The following is a 17,370-nucleotide window of genomic DNA, read 5'->3' on the forward strand; positions in this document are numbered from 1 at the left end:
GATGGATATAAATAATATTTAACAAAAATTTGCTTTAAAATAAAATGTTTGAAATACTGAAATTAAACTAAATTAATTGTGTCTAACACTTTAGTAGAGGAAAAAGAAAAAGACATAAAAGTCACTAAAGGTTTTAGAGTCGTCTTTAGTCGTCATATTAATAACAATAACATTAATAATAATAATACTAATAGTACTAAATTTGCTTATATGCAAGCGCTTAATTAAGGTAACAGTTTCTTGCTTATATCTCGAAAACAGTTACTCCTATCAATTTTTATTTTTTACTAAAATTAAAGCTTATAAAATTTCCTACAAAATAGTTATTTGCATTTTCTATGTAGAACTAACCATAAGCGAGATATAAGTTTGTAAATAATTAATATTTAAAAAAAAATTGCTTTAACAGAAAATGTCTTGTGATTTAAAATACACTTAATTTAATGGGTCCAATACTTTATTAGAAGAAAAAAAAGGTGACATAAAAGTCACTGAAGGTTTCAGAGTCGTCTTTAGTCGTCATATTATTAACAATAACATTAATAATAATACTATTAGTACTAAATTAGCTTATATGCAAACGCTTAATTAAGGTAACAGTTTTTTGGTTTCTTGCTTATATCTCGAAAACAGTTACTCCTATCAATTTTTATCTTTTTTTATTTTTATATCAAATTTTTGTTAAAGATTATTTATATCCAACTCTATAACTCGCTTATAGTTGGTCCTACAAAAAAATGCAAAAAACTATTTTGTATAAAATTTTATCAGCTTTAATTTTGAAGGAAAGATAAAAATTGATAGGAGTAACAGTTTTCGAGATATAAGCAAAAAACCAAAGTGAAAACTGTAACAGTTACTAAACAAAAATGTAATTCAGTATTTAATGTTTGAGACGAAGACGAAAATGTAGCATTTACTGTCACCTCCTTTTTCTTCTAATTAAGTATTGGACCCAATAAATTAAGTGTATTTTAAATCACAAGACATTTTCTGTTAAAGCACATTTTTTTTAATTATTAATTATTTTCAAACTTATATCTTGCTTATGGTTAGTTCTACATGAAAAATGCAAATAACGATTTTGAAGGAAATTTTATCAGCTTTAATTTTGGTGAAAAGGTAAAAACTGATAGGAGTAACTGTTTTCGAGATATAAGCAAACAACAAAAAAACTGTTACCTTAATTAAGCGCTTGCATATAAGCAAATTTAGTACTAATAGTATTGTTATTATTAATGTTATTGTTATTAATATGACGACTAAAGACGATTCTGAAGAGTTTAGTGACTTTTATGTCTCCTCCTTTTTCTGTTTTCGAGATATAAGCAAGAAACCAAAAAACTGTTACCTTAATAAAGCGCTTGCATATAAGCAGATTTAGTACTATTAGTATTATTATTATTAATGTTATTGTTATTAATATGACGACTAAAAACGATTCTGAAGACTTTGGTGACTTTTATGTCTTTTTCTTTTTTTTCTACTAAAGTGTTAGACACAATTAATTTAGTTTAATTTCAGTATTTCAAACATTTTATTTTTAAGCAAGTTTTTGTTAAATATTATTTATATCCAACTTTATAACTCGCTTATGGTTGGTCCTACAAGAAAAATGCAAATAACTATTTTGTAGGAAATGTTATCAGCTTTAATTTTGAAAGAAAGATAAAAATTGATAGGAGTAACTGTTTTCGAGATATAAGCAAAAAACCAAAGTAAAAACTGTTACCGTTTCAGAACAAAAATGTAATTCAGTTAAAGACGATTCTGAAGAGTTTAGTGACTTTTATGTCTCCTCCTTTTTCCTCTACTAAAGTGTTAGACACAATTAATTTAGTTTAATTTCGGTTTTTCAAACATTCTATTTTAAAGCAAATTTTTGTTTAATATTATTTATATCCAACTCTATAACTTGCTTATGCTTGGTCCTACAAGAAAAATGTAAATAACTATTTTGGTGTTTTTGAGATATAAGCAAAAAACCAAAGTGAAAACTGTTACAGTTACTTAACAAAAATGTAATTCAGTTTTCAATGTTTGAGACGAAGACGAAAATGCAGCATTTAAAAACGACTCTGAAGACTTCAGTGACTTTTATGTCACCTCCTTTTTTTTCTAATAAAGTATTGGACTCAATAAATTAAGTGTATTTTAAATCACAAGACATTTTCTGTTACAGCACTTTTTTTTTAAATATTAATTATTTTCAAACTTATATCTCGCTTATGGTTAGTCCTACATAAAAAATGCAAATAAATATTTTGTAGGAAATTTTATCAGCTTTAATTTTAGTAAAAAGATAACAATTGATAGGAGTAACTGTTTTTGAGATATAAGCAAGAAACTGTTACTTTAATTAACCGCTTGCATATAAGCAAATTTAGTAATATTAGTATTATTATTATTAATGTTATTGTTATTAATATGACGACTAAAAACGACTCTCAAGACTTTGGTGACTTTTATGTCTTCTCCTTTTACCTCTACTAAAGTGTTAGTCTTAGTTTATTTTAATTTCGGTTTTTCAAACATTTTATTTTAAAGCAAATTTTTGTTAAAGATTATTTATATCCAACTCTATAACTCGCTTATGGTTGGTCCTACAAAAAAATGCAAATAACTATTTTGTAGGAAATTTTATCAGCTTTAATTTTGAAAAAAGATAAAAATTCATAGGAGTAACTGTTTTCGAGATATAAGCAAGAAACCAAAAAACTGTTACCTTAATTAAGCGTTTGCATATAAGCAAATTTAGTACTATTAGTATTATTATTATTAATGTTATTGTTATTAATATGACGACTAAAGACGACTCTGAAACATTTAGTGACTTTTATGTCTTCTCCTTTTTCCTCTACTAAAGTGTTAGACACAATTAATTTAGTTTAATTCCGGTTTTTCAAGCATTTTATTTTAAAGCAAATTTTTGTTAAATATTATTTATATCCAACTCTATAACTCGTTTATTCTTGGTCCTACAAGAAAAATGTAAATAACTATTTTGTTGGAAATTTTATCAGCTTTAATTTTGAAAAAAAGATAAAATTTGATAGGAGTAACTGTTTTCGAGATATAAGCATAAAACCAATATTATTATTATTATTATTATTATTATTATTATTATTATTGTTATTATTATTATTATTATTATTATTATTATTATTAACTTTTGTATAGTAAATGTTTTTATACCAGTTTTAAAATGAGTTATTAATTTTATTCAATTTCTTGCCTAAAAACACAGATCACAGATGATCTCTTGCATAGAAATGAGAAAACGCTCATATAACACACAAAATAAGCATCATTTTTGCTTAGAAAAACTAAGCTTTAATTTAGAAAGAAATTCATTATTATAAGTATTATTATCATTATTATTATTATTATTATTATTATTATTATTATTATTATTATTATTATTATTATTATTATTATTATTATTATTATTACTATTATTATTATTATTATTATTATTATTATTAACTTTTGTATAGTAAATGTTTTTATACCAGTTTTAAAATGAGTTATTAATGTTAGACAATTTCTTGCCTAAAAATACAGATCACAGATGATCTCTTGCATAGAAATGAGAAAACGCTCATATAACACACAAAATAAGCATCATTTTTGCTTAGAAAAACTAAGCTTTAATTTTCTTCTTTTTTCTTCTAATAAAGTATTGGACCCAATAAATTAAGTGTATTTTAAATCACAAGACATTTTCTATTAAAACACTTTTTTTTAATTATTAATTATTTTCAAACTTATATCTCGCTTATGATTAGTTCTACATGAAAAATGCAAATAACTATTTTGTAGGAAATTTTATCACCTTTAATTTTGGTGAAAAAGTAAAAATTGTTAGGAGTAACTGTTTTCGAGATATAAGCAAAAAACAAAAAAACTGTTACCTTAAGTAAGCGCTTGCATATAAGCAAATTTAGTACTACTAGTATTGTTATTATAAATGTTATTGTTATTAATATGACGACTAAAGACAACTCTAAGACTTTAGTGACTTTTATGTCTCCTCCTTTTTCCTCTACTAAAGTGTTAGACACAATTAATTTAGTTTAATTTCAGTTTTTCAAACATTTTATTTTAAAGCAAATTTTTGTTAAATATTAAAAACTATAAAATGGGTTAGATTGCCTAAAAACACAGATCACACATGATCTTTTGCATAGAAATGAGAAAACGCTCATGTAACACACAAAATAAGCTCCATTTTTCCTTATTAAAAGTATTATTATTATTATTACTTATGTTACTATTACTTTTATTATTATTATTATTATTATTATTACTATTATTTTTATTATTATTATTATTATTATTATTATTATTATTATTATTATTATTATTAATTTTATTATTATTAAAAACTGATTATAACTTTTGTATAGTAAATGTTTTTATACCAGTTTTAAAATGAGTTATTAATTTTAGACAATTTGTTGCCTAAAAACACAGATCACAGATGATTTCTTGCATAGAAATGAGAAAACGCTCATATAACACACAAAATAAGCTTCATTTTTGCTTAGAAAACTAAGCTTACTTTTATTACTATTATTATTTTCATTATTATTATTATTAATATTATTATTATTACTATTATTATTATTATTATTATTATTATTATTATTATTATTATTATTATTATTATTATTATTATTATTATTATTATTATTGTTATTATTATTATTATTAAAAACTTATATTAAACAGACAGAAAACGTCGTATTCTGACACAAAAAAACGAATTACGTTATAGACTTGACGAGATCGGGGTATCTCGGACTCTTATAGGACTCTTATAGGGTCAAAAAGTATCAGTTTGGATTAAAACAAATTATTTTTGTTGAGTCTCAGTCTGAATTGTTTATCAGTTCAAACAAAAACGGCTTATTTTAGACGATCTTTTGCTTTGAACAAGAAAACTTACATCGAACAGATTAAAAACGTATTAATCTGGCATAAAAGAGCAATTTATGTATCACTTCGGATAAAGGCAGCTAATCCTATTCGTTTTATTGCTTAAAATAGACAAAATTGTTAATAAATCTAACAAAAACGCTGTATTCTAGCACAAAATACTAATTACATTATAGTTTCGACGAGAATAGCTTATTTGGAATGATTCTATGCATCCAAACGAGTAAATTTTTATTAAACAGATGCCAAACATCATGTTTTGTCCTATAAAGACATTTTATATTGCAGTTTGTATTAAAACAAAATATTTTCGTTGATTCTTTGTTAGAAGCAGCAAACCTAACATTAAAGAATCTGAAAACTTTGTATTCGGACACAAACCACCGAATTTTGTATCAGTTTAGACAAAAACGGTTGATTTTCGACAATATTTTGCTTTGAACAAGAAAACTTATATCAAACTGACTAAAAACGTTTTATTTTAGCACAAAACAAAAGATTTGCGTTATAGTCTTAACGAGAGCTGTTAATTTCAAACGGTTCTATGCTTTGAAACGAGTAAACTTTCACTGTACAGAGGAAAAACTTCTTATTTCGCCTTTTAAAAACGATTCATGCCACAGTTTGGATAAAAACCAATTATTTTCGTTAATTCATTGTTACAAACATGAAACCTTACATCAAAGTAACTGAAAACCCCTTATTCAGGCACAGAAATTCGAATTACGTTTCAGTCTGGACAAAAACTGCTTACTTTAGACGATCCTTTGTTTTGAATACAAAAACTTACATTAAAAAGATTAAAAACGTCTTATTCTGGCTGAAAACTGCAAATTATATATTACTCTAGATAAAAGCAATTTATCCAGATTACTCCTTTACTTAGAATAGAGTAAACTTGTATAAAACTTAATAAAAACTTTAAATTTCGTCTCAAAGAAATAATTTACGTTATAGTTTTGACCAGCACTGTTTATTTCAAACGATTTTATGATTCGAAACTAATGAACTTTTATGGGGCAGATGCAAAACCACATATTACAATATAAAGCGTTGTTTTAAAGCAAATTATTACCTTTTGCAACAAGAAATTTCACGTCAAAGAAACTGAAAACATCGTATCCATGCACAAATATCGAATTACGTATCAGTTTAGGCAAATACAGCTTATTTTAAACGATTCCTTGCTATAAACAAGAAAAATTTTATCAAACATATTGAAAATGTCTTATTCTCGAAAATAAGAGCAAATTATGTATCAGTTTTAACAAAAGCGGATTACTTTGTTTGATTCTATGCTTAGAGTAGAGTAAACTACTATAAAACGTAATGAAAACTCTATATTCAAGCTCAAAAGAACAAATTACGTTATAGTTTTGACAAAAAAAAAATTATTTCGGACGACTACATATTTCGAAGTAAGCAAACTTTAATTGAACAAGTGCAAAAGCTAATACTTTGCTTTAAAATAACGATTTATGTGGTAATATGGTATTTTGCATCTGTCCTATAAAAGTTTACTCGTTTCGCTCCATTGAATCATTCGAAATAAATTATTTTGACACAACAACGAAAATAATTTTTTTGTTTAAACTGTAACATGTCGTTTTTATAAAACGAACTAAGACGTTTGGCATCTGTTTAGTGAAAGTTTTCTCGTTTGGGGGCATAAAATCGTTTGAAATTAACAGTTCTGGTCAAAACTATAACGTAAATTATTTCTTTGAGACGAAATTTAAAGTTTTCATTAAGTTTTATACAAGTTTGCTCTATTTTAAGCAAAGGAGTAATCAGGATAATTTGCTTTTATCCAAAGTAATACATAATTTGCAGTTTTGAGCCAGAATAAGACGTTTTTAATCTTTTTAATGTAAGTTTTCGTGTTCAAAAGAAAGAATCGTCTAAAATAAGCAATTTGTGTCCAGACTGAAACGTAATTTGATTTTCTGGGCCTGAATAAGAGGTTTTCAGTTTCTTTGATGTAAGGTTTCTTGTTTGTAACAATGAATAAACGAAAATCATTGGTTTTAATCCAAACTGTGACATAAATCGTGTTTTAAAGGCGAAATCAGACGTTTTGCCTCTGTTCAGTGAAAGTATACTGGTTTCAAAGCATAGAATCGTTTGAAATTAACAGTTCTCATCAAGACTATAACGCAAATCTTTAAAGTGATACAAAGAAATAATTTACGTAATAGTTTAAATCTTTAAAGTGATACAAAGAAATAATTTACGTAATAGTTTTGACCAGAACTGTTAATTTCAAACGATTTTATGCCCCCAAACGAGAAAACTTTCACTAAACAGATGCCAAACGTCTTAGTTCGTTTTATAAAAGCGACTTATGTTACAGTTTAAACAAAAACAAATTATTTGTGTTGTTGTTGTGTCAAAATAATTTATTTCTAATGATTCAATGGAGCGAAACGGGTAAACTTTTATAGGACAGATGCAAAATACCATATTACCACATAAATCATTATTTTAAAGCAAAGTATTAGCTTTTGCACATGTTCAATTAAAGTTTGCTTACTTCGAAGTATGTAATCGTCCGAAATATTTTTTTTTGTCAAAACTATAACGTAATTTGTTCTTTTGAGCTTGAATATAGAGTTTTCATTACGTTTTATAGTAGTTTACTCTACTCTAAGCATAGAATCAAACGGAGTAATCCGCTTTTGTTAAAACTGATACATAATTTGCTCTTATTTTCGAGAATAAGACGTTTGCAATATGCTTGATAAAATTTTTCTTGTTTATAGCAAGGAATCGTTTAAAATAAGCTGTATTTGCCTAAACTGATACGTAATTAGATATTTATGTATGGATACGAAGTTTTCAGTTTCTTTGACGTGAAATTTCTTGTTGCAAAAGGTAATACTTTGCTTTAAAACAACGCTTTATATGGTAATATGTGGTTTTGCATCTGCCCCATAAAAGTTCATTAGTTTCGAATCATAATTTCGTTTGAAATAAACAGTGCTGGTCAAAACTATAACGTAAATTATTTCTTTGAGACGAAATTTAAAGTTTTCATTAAGTTTTATACAAGTTTACTCTATTCTAAGTAAAGGAGTAATCAGGATAAATTGCTTTTATCTAGAGTAATATATAATTTGCAGTTTTCAGCCAGAATAAGACGTTTTTAATCTTTTTAATGTAAGTTTTCGTGTTCAAAACAAAGGATCGTCTAAAATAAGCAGTTTTTGTCCAGACTAAAAAGTAATTCGAATTTCTGTGCCTAAATAAGGGGTTTTCAGTTTCTTTGATGTAAGGTTTCTTGTTTGTAACAATGAATTAACAAAAATAATTGGTTTTTATCCAAACTGTGGCATGAATCAGCTTTAAGACTATAACGCAAATCTTTTGTTTTGTGCTAAAATAAGACGTTTTTAGTCAGTTTGATATAAGCTTTCTTGTTCAAAGCAAAATATTGTCGAAAATCAACCGTTTTTGTCTAAACTGAAACAAAATTCGGTGGTTTGTGTCCGAATACAAAGTTTTCAGATTCTTTAATGTTAGGTTTGCTGCTTCTAACAAAGAATCAACGAAAATATTTTGTTTTAATACAAACTGCAATATAAAATGTCTTTATAGGACAAAACATGATGTTTGGCATCTGTTTATTAAAAATTTACTCGTTTGGAAGCATAGAATCATTCCAAATAAGCTATTCTCGTCGAAACTATAATGTAATTAGTATTTTGTGCTAGAATACAGCGTTTTTGTTAGATTTATTAACAATTTTGTCTATTTTAAGCAATGAAACGAATAGGATTAGCTGCCTTTATCCAAAGTGATACATAAATTGCTTTTTTATGCCAGATTAATACGTTTTTAGTCTGTTCGATGTAAGTTTTCTTGTTCAAAGCAAAAGATCGTCTAAAGTAAGCCGTTTTTGTTTGAACTGATGAACAATTCAGACTGAGAGTCAACAAAAATAATTTGTTTTAATCCAAACTGATAATTTTTGACCCTATAAGAGTCCTATAAGAGTCCGAGATACGCCGTTCTCGTCAAGTCTATAACGTAATTCGTTTTTTTGTGTCAGAATACGACGTTTTCTGTCTGTTTAATATAAGTTTTTAATAATAATAATAATAATAACAATAATAATAATAATAATAATAATAATAACAACAATAATAATAATAATAATAATAATAATAATAATAATAATAATAATAATAATAATAAAAATAATAATAGAAATAAAAGTAAGCTTAGTTTTCTAAGCAAAAATGAAGCTTATTTTGTGTGTTATATGAGCGCTTTCTCATTTCTATGCAAGAAATCATCTGTGATCTGTATTTTTAGGCAAGAAATTGTCTAAAATTAATAACTCATTTTAAAACTGGTATAAAAACATTTACTATACAAAAGTTAATAATAATAATAATAATAATAATAATAATAATAGTAATAGTAATAATAATAATAATAATAGTAATAATAATAATAATAATAATAGTAATAAAAGAAATAATAATAATAATAATAATAATAATAATAATAATGCTTATAATAATGAATTTCTTTCTAAATTAAAGCTTAGTTTTTCTAAGCAAAAATGATGCTTATTTTGTGTTTTCTGAGCGTTTTCTCATTTCTATGCAAGAGATCATCTGTGATCTGTGTTTTTAGGCAAGAAATTGTCTAAAATTAATAACTCATTTTAAAACTGGTATAAAAACATTTACTATACAAAAGTTATAATCGGTCTTTAATAATAATAATATTAATAATTATAATAATAATAATAATAATAATAATAATAATAATAATAATAATAATAATAATAATAATAATAATAATAATAATAGTAATAATAATAATAAAAATAATAGTAATAATAATAATAATAATAAAAATAAAAATAATAGTAGTAAGCTTAGTTTTCTAAGCCAAAATGAAGCTTATTTTGTGTTATATGAGCGTTTTCTCATTTCTATGCAAAAGATCATGTGTGATCTGTGTTTTAAGTTGTGTCAGAATACGACGTTTTCTGTCTGTTTAATATAAGTTTTTAATAATAATAATAATAATAATAATAATAATAATAATAATAATAATAATAACAATAATAATAATAATAATAATAGTAATAGTAACAAAAGTAATAATAATAATAATACTTTTAAAAAGGAAAAATGGAGCTTATTTTGTGTGTTACATGAGCGTTTTCTCATTTTTATGCAAAAGATCATGTGTGATCTGTGTTTTTAGGCAATCTAAGCCAATTTATAGTTTTTAATATTTAACAAAAATTTGCTTTAAAATAAAATGTTTGAAAAACCGAAATTAAACTAAATTAATTGTGTCTAACACTTTAGTAGAGGAAAAAGGAGGAGACATAAAAGTCACTAAAGTCTTAAAGTTGTCTTTAGTCGTCATATTAATAACAATAACATTTATAATAACAATACTAGTAGTACTAAATTTGCTTATATGCAAGCGCTTAATTAAGGTAACAGTTTTTTTGTTTTTTGCCTATATCTCGAAAACAGTTACTCGTATCATATTTTACTATTTCACCAAAATTAGAGGTGATAAAATTTCCTACAAAATAGTTATTTGCATTTTTCATGTAGAACTAACCATAAGCGAGATATAAGTTTGAAAATAATTATTAATTAAAAAATAGTGTTTTAACAGAAAATATCTTGTGATTTAAAATACACTTAATTTGTTGGGTCCAATACTTTATTAGAAGAAAAAGGAGGTGACATAAAAGTCACTGAAGTCTTCAGAGTCGTTTTTAAATGCTGCAGTTTCGTCTTCGTCTCAAACATTGAAAACTGAATTACATTTTTGTTCAGTAACAGTCACAGTTTTCTTATTGGTTTTTTGCTTATATCTCGAAAACAGTTACTCCTATCAATTTTTATCTTTCTGTCAAAATTAAAGCTGATAAAATTTCCTACAAAATAGTTATTTGCATTTTTCTTGTAGGACCAAACATAAGCGAGTTATAGAGTTGGATATAAATAATATTTAACAAAAATTTGCTTTAAAATAAAATGTTTGAAAAACCGAAATTAAACTAAATTAATTGAGTCTAACACTTTAGTAGAGGAAAAAGAAAAAGACATAAAAGTCACTAAAGGTTTCAGAGTTGTCTTTAGTTGTCATATTAATAACAATAACATTAATAATAATAATACTAATAGTACTAAATTTGTTTATATGCAAACGCTTAATTAAGGTAACAGTGTTTTGGTTTCTTGCTCATATCTCGAAAACAGTTACTCCTATCAATTTTAATCTTTTCACTAAAATTCAAGCTGATAAAATTTCCTACAAAATAGTTATTTGCATTTTTTATGTAGGACTAACTATAAGCGAGATATAAGATTGAAAATAATTAATATTTAAAAAAGAAGTGCTTTAACAGAAAATGTCTTGTGATTTAAAATACACTTAATTTATTAGGTCCAATACTTTATTAAAAAAAAGGGGGTGACATATAAGTCACTGAAGTCTTCAGAGTCGATTTTAAATGCTGCATTTTCGTCTTCGTCTCAAACATTGAAAACTGAATTACATTTTTGTTCTGAAACGGTAACAGTTTTTACTTTGGTTTTTTGCTTATATCTCGAAAACAGTTACTCCTATCAATTTTTATCTTTTTTTCAAAATTAAAGCTGATAACATTTCCTACAAAATAGTTATTTGCATTTTTCTTGTAGGACCAACCATAAGCGAGTTATAAAGTTGGATATAAATCATATTTAACAAAAACTTGCTTAAAAATAAAATGTTTGAAATACTGAAATTAAACTAAATTAATTGTGTCTAACACTTTAGTAGAGAAAAAAGAAAAAGACATAAAAGTCACTAAAGGTTTCAGAGTTGTCTTTAGTTGTCATATTAATAACAATAACATTAATAATAATAATACTAATAGTACTAAATTTGTTTATATGCAAACGCTTAATTAAGGTAACAGTGTTTTGGTTTCTTGCTCATATCTCGAAAACAGTTACTCCTATCAATTTTTGTCTTTCTTTCAAAATTAAAGCTGATAAAATATTCTACAAAATAGTTATTTGCATTTTTCTTGTAGGACCAACCATAAGCGAGTTATAGAGTTGGATATAAATAATATTTAACAAAAATTTGCTTTAAAATAAAATGTTTGAAAAACTGAAATTAAACTAATTTAACTGTGTCTAACACTTTAGTAGAGAAAAAAGGAAAAGACATAAAAGTCACTAAAGGTTTCAGAGTTGTCTTTAGTTGTCATATTAATAACAATAACATTAATAATAATAATACTAATAGTACTAAATTTGCTTATATGCAAACGCTTAATTAAGGTAACAGTGTTTTGGTTTCTTGCTTATATCTCGAAAACAGTTACTCCTATCAATTTTTATCTTTTTACTAAAATTCAAGCTGATAAAATTTCCTACAAAATAGTTATTTGCATTTTTCATGTAGGACTAACCATAAGCGAGATATATGATTGAAAATAATTAATAATTAAAAAAAAGTGCTTTAACAGAAAATGTCTTGTGATTTAAAATACACTTAATTTATTGGGTCCAATACTTTATTAGAAGAAAAAGGAAGTGACATAAAAGTCACTGAAGTCTTCAGAGTCGTTTTTAAATGCTGCAGTTTCGTCTTCGTCTCAAACATTGAAAACCGAATTACATTTTTGTTCAGTAACAGTCACAGTTTTCTTATTGGTTTTTTGCTTATATCTCGAAAACAGTTACTCCTATCAATTTTTATCTTTTTTTCAAAATTAAAGCTGATAAAATTTCCTACAAAATAGTTATTTGCATTTTTCTTGTAGGACCAACCATAAGCGAGTTATAGAGTTGGATATAAATAATATTTAACAAAAATTTGCTTTAAAATAAAATGTTTGAAAAACTGAAATTAAACTAATTTAATTGTGTCTAACACTTTAGTAGAGGAAAAAGAAGAAGACATAAAAGTCACTAAAGGTTTCAAAGTTGTCTTTAATCGTAATATTAATAACAATAACATTAATAATAATACTAATAGTACTAAATTTGCTTATATGCAAACGCTTAATTAAGGTAACAGTGTTTTGGTTTCTTGCTTATATCTCGAAAACAGTTACTCCTATCAATTTCTATCTTTTTACTAAAATTAAAGCTAATAAAATTTCCTACAAAATAGTTTATTGCATTTTTAATGTAGGACTAACCATAAGCGAGATATAAGTTTGAAAATAATTAAAATTTAAAAAAAAGTGCTTCAACAGAAAATGTCTTGTGATTTAAAATACACTTAATTTATTGGGTCCAATACTTTATTAGAAGAAAAAAGAGGTGACAGAAAGGTCACTGAAGTCTTTAGAGTCGTTTGTAAATGCTGCATTTTCGTCTTCGTCTCAAACATTGAAAACTGAATTACATTTTTGTTCAGTAACTGTTACAGTTTTCTTATTGGTTTTTTGCTTATATCTCGAAAACAGTTACTCCTATCAATTTTTATCTTTCTTTTAAAATTAAAGCTGATAAAGCTTCCTACAAAATAGTTTGCATTTTTCTTGTAGGACCAACCATAAGCGAGTTATAGAGTTGGATATAAATAATATTTAACAAAAATTTGCTTTAAATAAAATGTTTGAAAAACCGAAATTAAACTAAATTAATTGAGTCTAACACTTTAGTAGAGAAAAAAGAAAAAGACATAAAAGTCACCAAAGTCTTCAGAATCGTTTTTAGTCGTCATATTAATAACAATAACATTAATAATAATAATACTAATAGTACTAAATCTGCTTATATGCAAGCGCTTTATTAAGGTAACAGTTTTTTGGTTTCTTGCTTATATCTCGAAAACAGTTACTCCTATCAATTTTTATCTTTTTTTCAAAATTAAAGCTGATAAAATTTCCTACAAAATAGTTATTTGCATTTTTCTTGTAGGACCAACCATAAGCGAGTTATAGAGTTGGATATAAATAATATTTAACAAAAATTTGCTTTAAAAAAAAATGTTTGAAAAACTGAAATTAAACTATTTTAATTGTGTCTAACACTTTAGTAGAGGAAAAAGAAGAAGACATAAATGTCACTAAAGGTTTCAAAGTTGTCTTTAATCGTCATATTAATAACAATAACATTAATAATAATAATACTAATAGTACTAAATTTGCTTATATGCAAACGCTTAATTAAGGTAACAGTGTTTTGGTTTCTTGCTCATATCTCGAAAACAGTTACTCCTATCAATTTTTATCTTTTTACTAAAATTCAAGCTGATAAAATTTCCTACAAAATAATTATTTGCATTTTTTATGTAGGACTAACCATAAGCGAGATATAAGATTGAAAATAATTAATATTTAAAAAAGAAGTGCTTTAACAGAAAATGTCTTGTGATTTAAAATACACTTAATTTATTAGGTCCAATACTTTATTAGAAAAAAAGGGGGTGACATATAAGTCACTGAAGTCTTCAGAGTCGATTTTAAATGCTGCATTTTCGTCTTCGTCTCAAACATTGAAAACTGAATTATATTTTTGTTCTGAAACGGTAACAGTTTTTACTTTGGTTTTTTGCTTATATCTCGAAAACAGTTACTCCTATCAATTTTTATCTTTTTTTCAAAATTAAAGCTGATAACATTTCCTACAAAATAGTTATTTGCATTTTTCTTGTAGGACCAACCATAAGCGAGTTATAGAGTTGGATATAAATAATATTTAACAAAAACTTGCTTAAAAATAAAATGTTTGAAATACTGAAATTAAACTAAATTAATTGTGTCTAACACTTTAGTAGAGAAAAAAGAAAAAGACATAAAAGTCACCAAAGTCTTCAAAATCGTTTTTAGTCGTCATATTAATAACAATAACATTAATAATAATAATACTAATAGTACTAAATCTGCTTATATGCAAGCGCTTTATTAAGGTAACAGTTTTTTGGTTTCTTGCTTATATCTCGAAAACAGTTACTCCTATGAATTTTTGTCTTTTTTTTCAAAATTAAAGCTGATAAAATTTCCTACAAAATAGTTATTTGCATTTTTCTTGTAGGACCAACCATAAACGAGTTATAGAGTTGGATATAAATAATATTTAACAAAAATTTGCTTTAAAATAAAATGTTTGAAAAACTGAAATTAAACTAATTTAATTGTGTCTAACACTTTAGTAGAGGAAAAAGGAAAAGACATAAAAGTCACTAAAGGTTTCAGAGTTGTCTTTAGTTGTCATATTAATAACAATAACATTAATAATAATAATACTAATAGTACTAAATTTGCTTATATGCAAACGCTTAATTAAGGTAACAGTGTTTTGGTTTCTTGCTTATATCTCGAAAACAGTTACTCCTATCAATTTTTATCTTTTTACTAAAATTCAAGCTGATAAAATTTCCTACAAAATAGTTATTTGCATTTTTCATGTAGGACTAACCATAAGCGAGATATATGATTGAAAATAATTAATATTTAAAAAAAAAGTGCTTTAACAGAAAATGTCTTGTGATTTAAAATACACTTAATTTATTGGGTCCAATACTTTTTTTTTAGAAAAAGGAAGTGACATAAAAGTCACTGAAGTCTTCAGAGTCGTTTTTAAATGCTGCAGTTTCGTCTTCGTCTCAAACATTGAAAACTGAATTACATTTTTGTTCAGTAACAGTCACAGTTTTCTTATTGGTTTTTTGCTTATATCTCGAAAACAGTTACTCCTATCAATTTTTATCTTTCTGTCAAAATTAAAGCTGATAAAATTTCCTACAAAATAGTTATTTGCATTTTTCTTGTAGGACCAACCATAAGCGAGTTATAGAGTTGGATATAAATAATATTTAACAAAAATTTGCTTTAAAATAAAATGTTTGAAAAACTGAAATTAAACTAATTTAATTGTGTCTAACACTTTAGTAGAGGAAAAAGAAGAAGACATAAAAGTCACTAAAGGTTTCAAAGTTGTCTTTAATCGTCATATTAATAACAATAACATTAATAATAATAATACTAATAGTACTAAATTTGCTTATATGCAAACGCTTAATTAAGGTAACAGTGTTTTGGTTTCTTGCTCATATCTCGAAAACAGTTACTCCAATCAATTTTTATTTTTTCACTAAAATTTAAGCTGATAAAATTTCCTACAAAATAGTTATTTGCATTTTTTATGTAGGACTAACCATAAGCGAGATATAAGGTTGAAAATAATTAATATTTAAAAAAGAAGTGCTTTAACAGAAAATGTCTTGTGATTTAAAATACACTTAATTTATTAGGTCCAATACTTTATTAAAAAAAAAAGGGGGTGACATATAAGTCACTGAAGTCTTCAGAGTCGATTTTAAATGCTGCATTTTCGTCTTCGTCTCAAACATTGAAAACTGAATTACATTTTTGTTCTGAAACGGTAACAGTTTTTACTTTGGTTTTTTGCTTATATCTCGAAAACAGTTACTCCTATCAATTTTTATCTTTTTTTCAAAATTAAAGCTGATAACATTTCCTACAAAATAGTTATTTGCATTTTTCTTGTAGGACCAACCATAAGCGAGTTATAAAGTTGGATATAAATAATATTTAACAAAAACTTGCTTAAAAATAAAATGTTTGAAATACTGAAATTAAACTAAATTAATTGTGTCTAACACTTTAGTAGAGAAAAAAGAAAAAGACATAAAAGTCACCAAAGTCTTCAGAATCGTTTTTAGTCGTCATATTAATAACAATAACATTAATAATAATAATACTAATAGTACTAAATCTGCTTATATGCAAGCGCTTTATTAAGGTAACAGTTTTTTGGTTTCTTGCTTATATCTCGAAAACAGTTACTCCTATGAATTTTTGTCTTTCTTTCAAAATTAAAGCTGATAAAATATTCTACAAAATAGTTATTTGCATTTTTCTTGTAGGACCAACCATAAGCGAGTTATAGAGTTGGATATAAATTATATTTAACAAAAATTTGCTTTAAAATAAAATGTTTGAAAAACTAAAATTAAACTAATTTTACTGTGTCTAACACTTTAGTAGAGAAAAAACGAAAAGACATAAAAGTCACTAAAGGTTTCAGAGTTGTCTTTAGTTGTCATATTAATAACAATAACATTAATAATAATAATACTAATAGTTCTAAATTTGCTTATATGCAAACGCTTAATTAAGGTAACAGTGTTTTGGTTTCTTGCTTATATCTCGAAAACAGTTACTCCTATCAATTTTTATCTTTTTACTAAAATTCAAGCTGATAAAATTTCCTACAAAATAGTTATTTGCATTTTTCATGTAGGACTAACCATAAGCGAGATATATGATTGAAAATAATTAATATTTAAAAAAAAAGTGCTTTAACAGAAAATGTCTTGTGATTTAAAATACACTTAATTTATTGGGTCCAATACTTTATTAGAAGAAAAAGAAAGTGACATAAAAGTCACTGAAGTCTTCAGAGTCGTTTT

Source organism: Tribolium castaneum, unplaced genomic scaffold, assembly GCF_031307605.1.
Source record: "Tribolium castaneum strain GA2 unplaced genomic scaffold, icTriCast1.1 ptg000027l, whole genome shotgun sequence".
NCBI lineage: Eukaryota > Metazoa > Arthropoda > Insecta > Coleoptera > Tenebrionidae > Tribolium > Tribolium castaneum.